General features: G+C 29.3%; 2 long non-coding RNA genes across 11 annotated transcripts; both read left to right on the top strand.

Annotated features, from left to right (window-relative positions):
- Window positions 1-1776: 1776 nt before the first annotated feature.
- Window positions 1777-5212, top strand: LOC148231293 (uncharacterized). 2 transcript variants are annotated; one of them, XR_015811022.1, is made up of 4 exons: window positions 1777-1930; window positions 2046-2125; window positions 2188-2324; window positions 2414-5212. It is a non-coding gene; the product is annotated as an uncharacterized LOC148231293 (long non-coding RNA). The 2 variants fall into 2 exon arrangements; XR_015811023.1 differs by having other exon boundaries at window positions 2176-2324.
- A 390-nt stretch (window positions 5213-5602) lies between these two features.
- On the top strand, window positions 5603-10867 carry LOC148231292 (uncharacterized). 9 transcript variants are annotated; one of them, XR_015810973.1, is made up of 6 exons: window positions 5603-6590; window positions 6652-7023; window positions 7096-7348; window positions 7418-7514; window positions 10029-10178; window positions 10270-10864. It is a non-coding gene; the product is annotated as an uncharacterized LOC148231292 (long non-coding RNA). The 9 variants fall into 9 exon arrangements; XR_015810970.1 differs by having other exon boundaries at window positions 7425-7514; window positions 10270-10863; XR_015810969.1 differs by having other exon boundaries at window positions 7425-10178; window positions 10270-10867.
- Window positions 10868-13040: the final 2173 nt, after the last annotated feature.

Here is a 13040-nt window from a genome sequence, read left to right as displayed (position 1 = left end):
TTGTAGATTATTAGAAATGAATTTAAATACAAAACAATTTAAATATTAATGAGCAGGACTTACTTATAAAATAATATTTAAAAATACGATAAATATATTTAGGTTACTTATTTCAAAGTAACTCTGTGGGAAACCTATTCTTGAAATTCGCTTTAAAATCTATGACCAAAAATTATCATTCATCAATAAAGATAAATTAGACAATAGTAGGATCATACAAAAGCCCTCGTTTTGACTAGAAAAAAATTGGTTCCCATTAATAACACGCAAGGATTATCCGTTGTATTGAATGAATATTTTTTGTTATAAAACGGTCACGGGAAACAATATATCACCGGAAGATAAAAAAACACTGTAAGGCCACAACATTCCAGTTGTACAATTTTCTTCGGAGATGTCCATCGTGCAAATGTCACTTTTTAAAGGCGTATACATATTTTGATGTTCTAAGAAGCGAGTTCAACTATTGTCTGTAAGCAAGCTTTGCAGCCCTGAATACATAAATCCGGTCTCCAATGAGGACCAGGCAGACACTCTGAGACACCGACAGACACTCGAAGGAGCAGATTTGGCCCACCCGCGGACGACATACGGTCATGGACGCTCACATCTTGAGAGGGACTCCACAATACCGCAGCAGAGATGGATTAACCTCCATTAAATTGACTAAATATTTCCAGAAAAAAACATTGTATATTATTTAACGTTAGATTTTAAACTTAGATATTTAATAATAAATCTAAATATTGTATATCATTTATAAGTTTAAAACTTAGCTATATAATAATAAATTAAACATTGTACAATGAAATCTCAATATAGCGAAGCTCACGGAACCAATAAATAAATTTCGGTATACTGAAAATTCGTTATATTGAATGTAAGGAAGATGATATATTTTTATTTTAATTTTAATTACTCTAATTACAGCAGCAAAATAACCTCTTATAAGGTTGATAGATCGTTTTTTGTCTACTGTATGAAACACAATAAAATCTGTGAAAAAAATGTTTTATAAAAAAAGGTTGAGGGTCAGCGAAACACTTGTAATGTCGCTTTTGAACACATATGGCACACGCCAAGTCAAGGACGAACTGAATTCGGAGCAAAATTGTGTCAAGTTGTAACGTCATTCTTAAATTCGGATTAAAATATTTCGTTATACTGTGATCGGTCTTCGTTACAAACATTTTATATGAAAGTTTTTCGGGGACAAATTGAAGATTCGTTATACTGGGAATTTCGTTATTTCGGTATTCGTTACAAAGAGATGTCACTGTATTAATTTTAAAAATAGGTTTGTGACTTAACTAAATATTAATATAAATTAAAAAAATAGCAAAATGTTTTCAACATAAAAATAAATATTAAAACTTTATATTGTGTATCATTTAAAAGTAGGTTTACAGTTTAAATAAATAATAATAATAACCCAATTTTATCATAAATTTAAATTTTAGTTATAAGAACGTTTTTTAGTTACACCATAAGTTACTTTATAATTAGTAAAAGTTGTTTGTATGTTTTATATGTGAATATAAAAGCCAGTTTTTAATTATAAAGAAACAATGAATTGAAAATATCAAGCACCTAATCTGTTACTTTAGACCAAAAGTGCGCTTTAAAAATATTAATAATTTTGAGACATTTGTCTATTTTTATTAAAAAATATTTTGATTTATATATTTTTTAATACTTTAAAAATGTAAACATAATTCAAAAAATATTATTTTTACAATTTGAATCGATAAAATCAATTGCGTCGTTCGTTTTCAAGCGGGACTCCCGGGATTCCCCACCGTCAGACACTTTCGTCATCTGTCAAGCGCGCGCGCCGGGATACATCTTAGTGCGATTAAATAAACAGTGAAATATATTATAATCACAGCATCTTTCTTACGAGTGGTAATTGAAGATGATTCAAAATAGTGTATGTAGCATTGGAATTATAATAAAAACTATAAATTATGAGTGTGAAAGAAAGTGTTTGGTTAAATGAATAATATATCACGGCTATTCTAACAAAATTACTATTGACTTTCTAGGATCTAATATTAAAAGACAAACAGCAGTGATTTGGCAATTGAAGATATACATGCCAAAGTTAATTAAACATATTACAATGGTAGTAATAATGAAACATCAACAAAAAGTTACATTTTACCCACTATATAGTATCGTTTACAGTTAATTTTCAGAAGCAGTGATAGATCTAATAACATCTACGTATGGCAAACAATTAAAATACGACGTACAACTTATCAGCTTAAGAAGTGATGCCAATCTCCGTGTGTAATCCTCTACGGGAACTTCTGGAACTACGGGTTGTCATTTAAATTTAATTTATGGATTATATTAGTAGTGATAATGTGTTCAATGTTTAACTCTCGATTGTTTATAATTATTATTTCAGAAGCAATGATGGAACAATTTGATGACTTATATGGCAACAGCGTAGAATTAGTATATATAAACAGAGTGAATCTTCTCATGTTTAAGTCCCTGTCGGCAAGAACTATCTTTTTTTAAAGAACATACTACATAAGTTTGATGTAACTGAATATCTTGAATATGGCTGTTTCTAAAGAGGAATGATGGCACAGAACAAAAATTGATTGAAAACCATGAGGTCTACATACATATTTTGCCACATCGGAATTAAAAATAAGCCACTTAGATATTTTGGCTACCAATTATTCCAGGTATGCAATCTCATATTTATAATCATTGTAAAATGTCATCTATTAGATAACATCCAAGAAACTACACATTTATAAGCTGTCCGTTGGCTGATATATATGATATATATAGTGTTCCCACTGCGACAGCACCGGTTTGATTAACGTTAACTTTCAATCCTCATACATACTAAGGATATATTACATGTTCACGTTTAAAACATACCTGGTGTATTTGCAATTCTTAAAATCTAACGTATATGTGCATTAAATCGGAAGCAATGATAATGTTTATGTTTTTAAAGGAAAAACTCACTTTTCGGCCTCGGAGCCCGTCGACGGGAATGCATAATTTGAAGATTTCATTACGAAGATTGTTTTATGATTGTTTATCTAATTTAATCAATGTATTCTTCTTATCCTAAACACATTATGTATATATTTAATTTTCATAGTAATAACACACCTAGTTAATTTGCAATCCGATTATTTATAAAAGGAAAAACTCACTTTTCGGTCTCGGTGCCCGTCGCCGGGAATTCAAAATTTGAAGATTTCATTAGGAAGATTGTTTTATGATTGTTTATCTAGTTAAATCAATGTATTTTTCTAATCCTCAACACATTATATATATATATATATTTAATCTTCATAGTTATAACACACCTAGTTAATTTGCAATCTGATTATTTATATTCAGTCAAATGACGAATTAATGAAAATCATTGTCGTGTAGCAAAATTTTATTATTTAAAACTGTTGTCACGGTACTATCGGCCATCTTGTTTTATATTTAAATGCTTATTTTTGATTGGTCGAAACAACAGAATGCATTACCGGCGCGGCGGCTCGAAAATCAATCAGAGAAAATTCAATTTTTATTTTTATTATTATAATTAAATATATTTCCTTCGTTTACGTGTATTACTATAGCTCGTCGGGAAGCGACGGCTTAGAACAATATTATATAGATTTTACTTTCTAGACCGCCCATATTCTCAAAAGACTATATTTAGTATTATTTAGATGAAATTGGGTTATAACCTAATATCATTTTTTTCCTTTCATTCTTTATTACCTTTTCTAGTATAGGTATAATCATTCTTAAAATATATTTCTCATGAACCACTTTAACGCTTCATATTTTGATAATTAATTTATGTACCTAGCATATCAAGTTTGCCTCTTATTTTTTAATTGCTCTAATTAAGCTTTATTATTTAAACCATTTGATGTGTTAACTACTTCTACTACAGTTGAAATTATTGTCGCTACAACTTGGAAACGAATATCACTTGATCATTGATTGTCGACCACTGTTTAAGTTAATATTGCTTATAATATATCAAAATCTTTTTGTTGTTAAAATTAAATAATGACTGATACTTTCAAGCAAATTTAAATAAAATACGAATACCTTTTCATGCCAATTAACACAATAAACTGGAGCTTTCCAATGTTGCGAGGTATTTTTTGGTGTGATGGGGCAAAAAAAGCAATTAAAGCTAGATTAAAATGGCACAATTCGAACCCAAATTGAATTTGTGAATTGACGACCGTTTTTGGAAATAATTACATCCTATAAGCCTTTCGGAATTGATACGCGTTTGCGTGTGAAATCGTTTAACGAACGTATATGGGGCGCGCTAGTGGCGAGCGATTTAAATCATTATTAAACCATTTACCCAAAAATTGTAATATAAAAAAACTTTAAAAGCCTAATACATAATATCGGTATTTTCTTTATAAAAAGTCTGTAAAAACTTTTAAATAAATGTTAAAACGAGCCCTGCAATTGAAAGCAAGAAGAAAGATTATGTAAATAAGCCATATATTTTCGTTTATACACCGTTTTTGAATACGTCCGGCAGGTATTTTAATATCTATCTCGTATTTCACAAATATAAATATAATCATATACATATTATATATCCCTATAAAAATAATCTTATATATAATAATTGAAGACTTCCTTTTAAAACTATATTTGTCCACTTTTTTGAAAGTGGGTTTATTGCTCTAATCGATAATTTTCATTGCTTTATTTTTATCACATCTCGAAAAAATGTCCATCAAAACGAGCCTTAAAAATTTGCCGCTTGTCTAAAAACGAGACATGTCCAAGTACTTTTCGATAAAAACAGGCAATATCCAGGACGTTTGTTTGGTGACCCGTTATACATGGATTTATTTGAAACCACCTAAATGGTATTATGTATATATTTCTAGAACCGAAAAATAATTTTTAATAAATATATTTTACAAATATCAAAACAAATATAATATATAATAACAAATTTTACATATTAACCTTCTATGTTATAAGGTTATAACTGCATTCCATTTATAATATATAAACACTCAGAATATAATTAAATAAATATATTAAATATAAGGATTGCCTACGCTTAAATTTCACAATACATAAAGGATACTGCTTTTACGAAATTATTTTATTGCTACTGAATTTACTGCAAAAAGAAATTTTTATAAATTTTTTTTTTTTTCAATAATAAATAAATTTATATTTTAACTGTAACATTAAATTAATGGCAATTTATTTGAAAAACCTTTATTGACATATATTTTTTTAGTATAATGCATAAATATCTTAATTCGCAATGGTCTTACTTCCTATATTTATTTTTTCGTGCTGTTAACAATATTCTTTTCATTATTGTAGCTACAAGCTTATTAGTATAATAATTCAAGACGTGTTTATAATACCTTACTTTTTTGTTTATAATTTTTAAGTACGTTTTATATTTCAGTCGCCAATTTATGACAAAGTACTGTAACTGTGTATAAAATAACTTTGTATTTTTTTTACTTGCAATTTATAAATCCTCTTTCCTTTTTACTTATAAATATATTTGTAGATTTATTTTTTATTAACTTTCATTTCTCTGCTGAGAAACTTTTAAATCGTTTTGCATAATTTCTGCTTGCTAAAAATTAAATAATTGATTAATAAAAGCAATAAGGCAATAGGAAAACATGTTATAGTTATTATATAGTTATTATAACTATTCCTATTTAATTCTAATTTTTAATACACGGTGATAATAAATAAATAAATTATTTGGCAAAATTTTATTTTAGCTCATTGTTATTCAATGTTGGTTTATTGCCATTAAAATTAAAATTAGTTTTGCTGGGCTAAAGTTAATTTTAACAGTTTAAGCGCTATTAGAATCAACACATTTTTGAAAATTAATTACAAACATGAGAAATTTTAAAATGCACTTTTGGCAACAGCTTGGCTGTTTAAAACCTTATTAGGTTAAAAAGCAAACATTTTTTTAATATATCAAGTATAATTAAGCTATGGATAAAAGCACACATTTCAGAGACACCGCCTAATTTATTAATTTCATCAAATGTATTGCCACATATCTGAAATTATCGAGTAACTCGCTGAATTGTACTCCATCTTTAGTAAAGTAATAAAATTATTGAAAGGTAAGTTGCGTTAGAATTTTATTTAGTATTTATTTGTACTGTTGGCCTTTGAATATAACCAGAGTTATTGATAGAGCAGTTGCGCTTCTTGATGGTTTTATTGAAAGATAAATGATGAAATATCACTACTATACATCTTCTGGCCTTGGTCAACCAAGTGTTAAAATCAGAATATATAAGTTGTTGATATATAACATTTCGAGATTTTATAGATTAAACAGACGCCGACTACAGAGACCCTATATGATGTCATGCAGAAGTATACGTAATAGCCGAAGAAGAGTGCTTTAGCGTTTTATTGCCTTCAAAGAAAAATAGTTAAATTTATAGAAAATCTATCATTTCAGCTTGAAACACTGCATCCTGGAATAATGACATCTACTTATTTTGTTGTTGAACAACACATTTAAATGACAATAATTTTCAACTTCACGAAATGTAGCAGTAAAAGTAAGTAGCATATTAATTTGATGATATATCAAGTAAAAATAATAAAATAAAATAATTTTAGTAGAACTTACTCTATCTTAAGAAGATGAAGAAATTCAGTACAAACCAATTAAATGTATATTTTCTGTGAATTTAGATAAAGTACTAATTCAATTTCAGTTGAAGGTTGTTGCACTGCAATTTTTTGGTATTGTACTGAAAAAAATGTGGACCGTGAAAAGTGAAAGAATTCAATCAAAATTGCACGGAAAATTTTCTGCATATTTAAACTACGTTTGTAAAATATGGATATACTACATTCTAGATAATAATCAATAATAAAAACAAGCAATTCTCGTCTTTAATTGGCAATTGTTTTGAAGATATTTAATCAAATATGTCTTCTAAATATGACAAACTTGCTGCCGAAAAACGATCTATTTTATCGACAATGGTGATTATTATACTACTACTCTAAAATGTAAATAAGATTATTGTATTATTGTATAATGAATATTATTTTTAGCGATCCCTGGATTTAATTGAAAATGAGCAATAAGAATAAAACTTATTAGGCGTTAAAAGCAGCATTGATCACTACATAAAATTCGACGCGACGGTCTAGTAAGCTAGTGCGAACCGTACGTGACAATAGAGGAAATATACCAAAAGTCTGTCATTTTTATTAAATTTGAAGGGACGTCCGAAGCCTATTTGGATGTTTTAGGTTTTGAGACCAAAGAAGTGTAACTGCAACAAAATTGTTGCCACAAAAGCTGGTAAAAGTGTTTTTTAACATATATAAAATACCCCATATACAAAGAAATTTAGATGAGTTTGAATGGCAGGTCTTAGATTTCAGAGAGTTCGGGTTGAATTATAGTCGGCAGTGATCTGTGTGATGATGCTGAATGATCTGCAGATATCTCCTTAGCGTCTCTCTTGGTTTGTCATTTTACGCGCCTCGTTGTGATTACATGTCACATATTTTATAATTCTTGTTCAAAACAGTTCTGGCGAATCTCAGATGAGGATGTTTGCGGTGCAATTGCATCGTTTATTAAACATATTCACGAAATGCGCTCACGCATTAAAAGAGATTTAGTCTAAATGTTCACTTCAGCGATCGATTAATAACGAAATTGTTTAACCATGAGATTTCTCTTTCATTGTAGTAAAAAATACGGTGTATAGCTTAAGAAGAGTTTTGTTTGTTCAAAATCAATTATAACAAATAGTGCATGTGGTTAAAACCCCCATATATCAAAAATAGCAAATTTTTAATAGCAAAAGTTTTATAAGAAAACATGAAAATAAATAAATCCAATTACACCCCTAAAAATTTTTAATTGCAGTAAAAATTATATGAGCACAAAGCCTCTCTCAGGCTGTCACATGTATATAACAGATGTAAAATAAATAACATATGCTCCCATCACCACATTTATTGCTTACGAACTTCAACCTCAGCTCTCCATCGCAGAACAATTGAGTTTGTAAAAACTTGAAGGCAAGAGACCAACTATCGACAAAGAAAGTAAATAAAAAAGTAGCGGCTTCCCTCTTCGTGTCTAAACTGATCCAGTTTTGGCAATGCCTTGAGGATTTTGTGTATACAATGTGACTCAATTAATTGAACTTATATTAATTAAAAACTAAATTTTGTATCAAAATAAATTCAGATCAGAACATTACCATTTTAATTTATTTTTATATTTTTTTTATAAAATTATGATGGATACTTTTCAATAAAATCTAAATAATATTTTCAGAACTACCAACGCATATTTGTTCAAACATTAAATTTCTATTTTGCTTGATATGGGTTTGATTATCATATTGACACGCAATACATCAGTTGTTATGAAAACAATGAATTTAGAATCTCAGCAATAATTTCGATTATGAATATGCTAAAATCCATGCTTTCAATAAATATTTATTTTAAGCATTCAATTTATCGATTCGTCCTAGTTTGTAAATATTCTTTTTACAATACTAACGTATTAGGATTTTTCACATAAAAGCAAAAAATGAGTAAAACAATAAAAAATAAAAATTGGCATATAGTAAGTCGAAACTGGTATATTCGAGGAAATCAGGCCAGCGTCCTGAAATAATCCAATTAGGCGTCCTCCGAACCGATCTAGTCGGCACGTACGATGTGCTGAAAAAGTAATGAGCTTTTGCTGAAGACTGGCCATGTGCAATAATCACGTATTTGCACTCGAAAGATAACAGCCTAATATATTTCGGTTATTTTCGACGAAGGCGACTGTGAATTTTTAAATTTATATTTTCAGCAAAACATTATGTAACACATACTATTGCTTTTTATTTTCAATTGTATGATTGCTCTCTAGTGAAATGTGATTTGAAAAAAATGTACAATTAAATGCGCAGGCAACCGTTCTTGTCCTAAACTATTTTATTTTTCATTCTGGCACCATGTTGTGTATATAATATATTTGTTTTGAATAAGATAATATAAAAATGCCTGTTATATAATTTTAAGTTTTAAGGTTTATTTTAATATACAAAGTGATGCTTGATAATAGTATGACCTTTTATATGAAACATCATTTATAACGTATAAGGAACAATATGTACGCAAAGCTTTCATTGAACCATTCATAAAATTCATGAAAGCATTAAGTAAAATTTATAAATATATTTTCATCGAAATTTCGTAATAGAAAAAAATAAAAGCCTTTTTGTGTATGTAAATGGCGAACGTAAAATATTTGTATTGTGTTCGCAGTGTTATATTTGATAATAAAATGAGAATAAATATACTATATAATATAGTAACGTTTATATCAACGTGGGATCATTTATATTCTAATATACTTACTTAAATTAAACATATGTTTTTTTTTAAGTTTTATATAATAAAAATAAACATTTTTATTAAACACTAAAGTAAATAAATAGATAACCACTTATCGGTGCTAATAAATAAAAAAACTTGAGAAAAGATATTTAACATCTGGAAAATCAGACTCAATAAATTTTATATTTTACACTTTTGTACAATTTATAATTGGTCATTGAGCAATTTTTCTTTCGTAATGTAACCCACAGACCCAATAGAGTTTCTCATACTTTCATACTTAAATACTAGATGCATATTTTAGGGCACATTATTAGCGGTATGGGAGTGAGATTAATGGATGTCAATTAATAGATAACTGAATTGTTACATAATAGTAATTCATTAAACTTTTTAAGTATTGCTGTTTATGTATAAATAGTAATTGTCGATTCTTTGAGACCTTAAGTTATCAAAGATCGAATCAACTTAATGATGTTGTGTTAAGTTTTAAGAGTTGTTCTTATCTTTTTATTTATCTTATATTGCTACATATAAAATAATAATAAAGGTGGTGAAAGCGAATATATCGTCAAAATCACAAAAATTATTTACAGTAAATAATTTTTAATGTACTTGTATTTCAGAGAAATGTTTGAAACAAAATATTCCGAGAAATTCATTGTTCACCTCTACGGTTCATTTCAAGCAATGCACCAGCACGTGTCAAAATTAATTCTAGGAATTTATCTTAAAAATACAACTAAGGCAGCAGTATGCATTGTGCGACAGTGCAGGTATAACACTTGTTCATTTCAGTCTTGTAAGTCTGATTATTTCCTCATACGTAATTTTATTTTTTATAAAGTGAATAATTTTTATCCTCAGTTAAAATTAGTACAAAACGAAAGAGCTATTCCGTCGAGTACACAAAGGGAATCGTGGAAGACTCCAGGGGTGTAAATCTTGTAACCTTCTGTTGAAGAGAAGATGCTGGATCTCCGTATGGTTTGCAAATGGCGTGCAGACTACGATAACCTGTGTCAACTGGTGGGCCAAGGAAATAATAAAAAACGCAGAGTTAGATCAGGTCGGCAGCCGTTATTTTCTGAGTTGGAAGAATGCATCTGGGAATGGATTGCCGACAGGAGAGCAATGGCTTTGGTTGTGCGCAGGGCTGATATTCAAAAGTTTGCTCTACTTAGACAAGAAGTATTCATTTAACGATAGCTATATTGCAAGACATGAGAGATTCGGACCAATGATTCAACAGGAAATGAATTTGGAGGAAAATCAGAACAGAATTCAGAATTTGATCATTTATGACGATGTTCCAGAAGAAGATGACATGACTTTAATTGAATAAATTTAAATTTCTGTATTCTGTGTAAAATAAATAAATATTAAATAAAAATATATAAATATACTTTTATTTTTGCCCTCCCCCGAAAATAAGCCCTAGCGCGTATTTTGGACCAAAAAAGAAAGTAAGACAGTGTCTTATTTTCAGAAAAAGATGGTACCAGTTCCATTTTTGTAGCTGAGATCTACTTTTTTCAAAATATTAATAATTTATATAACATTTATAAAATTGTCTGGTTTTGATTGATTCCGTGGTCTAGATAAAGACAAATTAAAATTGTTTGTTTTGCAGTAGATAAGACTGATGGTGCATGGGTGCGTTCGTGGGCTTCAGGTTTCGCTCTGTATTCCGGATGAGAAGAGAGAAACGGTGGTTTCTGCGATCTTTTGCTGATCCGAAGTAGAATCTCCTCTCTCGGTTGCGGTCCAAGTTTGAAGCCTCTTAAAGTTCAAGTGCCTATAACTCTGATGTGGATGTTCAAGTATATGTCAGTCGAAGTGTTGAAGGAAAAGTGATTCCTGATTACCAGGGTATTTATATACATGGCCCCATTTATGGTAGATTTTGTGGTCAGAACCTTTTTATTGCGACGACCAATTATATAAGGTGGCGAATTTATTTAAAATATATTGTCGTTAGCTGATAAATATTTAATCCTATATAATTTATTCTCAAGGCGATAAATATTTAATCCTATATAGTTTATGGCGCGTACATTAATCCGTTAAGTGTTCTCCTACGGTGTTTCATTTTAAAATGAAAAACATTTTTATTTAGCGATTAAAACGCTTAGATCGCAAGTCAAACTGGCCCCTTTTTATGATTTTAATGTGTTTTAATAATTTGAATTGTAAAAATAAAGGGTTTCAGTTTCTTAACCCGAATTTTTTTTATTGAAAAACATTTCAGTGAAAAAAATATAATTTAAAATATAATCATATTGTTATATACTCTGATTTTGAATCTTATGTGTTCCTATAATTATATAATTCAATAAGATTGCGACGCAATTGCAATGCTGCAACGTTATTAGTTCATCGCCCTAAAATCGTGATATATGAACGTTTGTTTATACTAAAGCAATTAGAGCAAACAAGGGATTGATTCAGTATCATTCGTTTGAACGAAACGATAAATCGATGGGACACTTGAAACTGGAAACAGTACTATACTTGTTCTCTTTGTCACAAAGAGATGTTGCGTCACATGTTATATCACAGGTCGATCGAAGGGACAAATCGATGCTGTACATGGTACCTTATGGAATGTGTCATAAGGAAATGCGTCACGTGTGCAATGTATATAAATATGGGAATCAAATAAAGAGAGGACACTTGATCTTGATCTCGGAGAGAGAGAGAGAGTGACGGTCAGAGCCAACACAAAAGCGTACTCATTTAAAACAAATCGTTCGTCCAGCCGATTCCTCCTCCCGGGTCCTTAACAATATGAAAGAAAACTAAAAATAGTAACATATTAAATTCTACATTAAATAAAATATTAATAATGGGATCGTTGGCACTATCCAGATTTGGCAATATTTTCAAAGTCGAGATTAAACGATAAAATAGATAATTGTAAAGATTAGTTAAGATGTTCATCATTCAAAGAATTTCGTATATCTGATTTTATAATGTACATATCAGAAAATGCGGATTTAGGCAAATACGTAGAAATTAATCAGGAGATTAATTTTTGTGCTGCATTTGTCAAAAATATTTTTTAACTTCATAGAATTAGCTATTTTAATGCGTATAAAGTTTCTTTGAACAACTTGTTAGTAGATAATGCAGAGGTATGATAAAAAGTTTGGATAATTATCATCTTACTGGCAATAAAACCATTAACGTGATCGGTCATACAGGGAAATTTTATGTCTCCCGTTTTTACATGAATAGCATGCGTAGTAAATTTATTCCTAAAAAATATTAACCTTAAAAATATAATAAAAATAATAAATCCAACTTTTTTTTCGAAAAATATTATTTACTTATTTTTATATTGTGAACTACAAATAAATGATTCCATACCTTAAAAATAATTTGAGTTCCTTCTACCATTTGCAAAAAAAGTAACCACTGATTGAGCGCCACTAATATATTATTTTGTCCTTGTATGCAAAAAATAAAGTCAGCAAATAAACGTTTAATATGCAAATCAAGGTTCGGAAGACGAAAACACTGCGTCATCGCAGCCGGCAAACAAAAAGATGATGATGTGCGTACTGGATTCAGCATCTTCGTTAGAAACGATAGCAATTACCATGCAAATTAAGATTCGGGATATGAAACATATT

Source organism: Plectrocnemia conspersa, unplaced genomic scaffold (assembly GCF_051122295.1).
Source record: "Plectrocnemia conspersa isolate PC_06_02 unplaced genomic scaffold, ASM5112229v1 ptg000010l, whole genome shotgun sequence".
Lineage (NCBI taxonomy): Eukaryota > Metazoa > Arthropoda > Insecta > Trichoptera > Polycentropodidae > Plectrocnemia > Plectrocnemia conspersa.
Note: the sequence above shows the minus strand (reverse complement) of the source record. Positions and strands in the feature narration are given on the sequence as shown.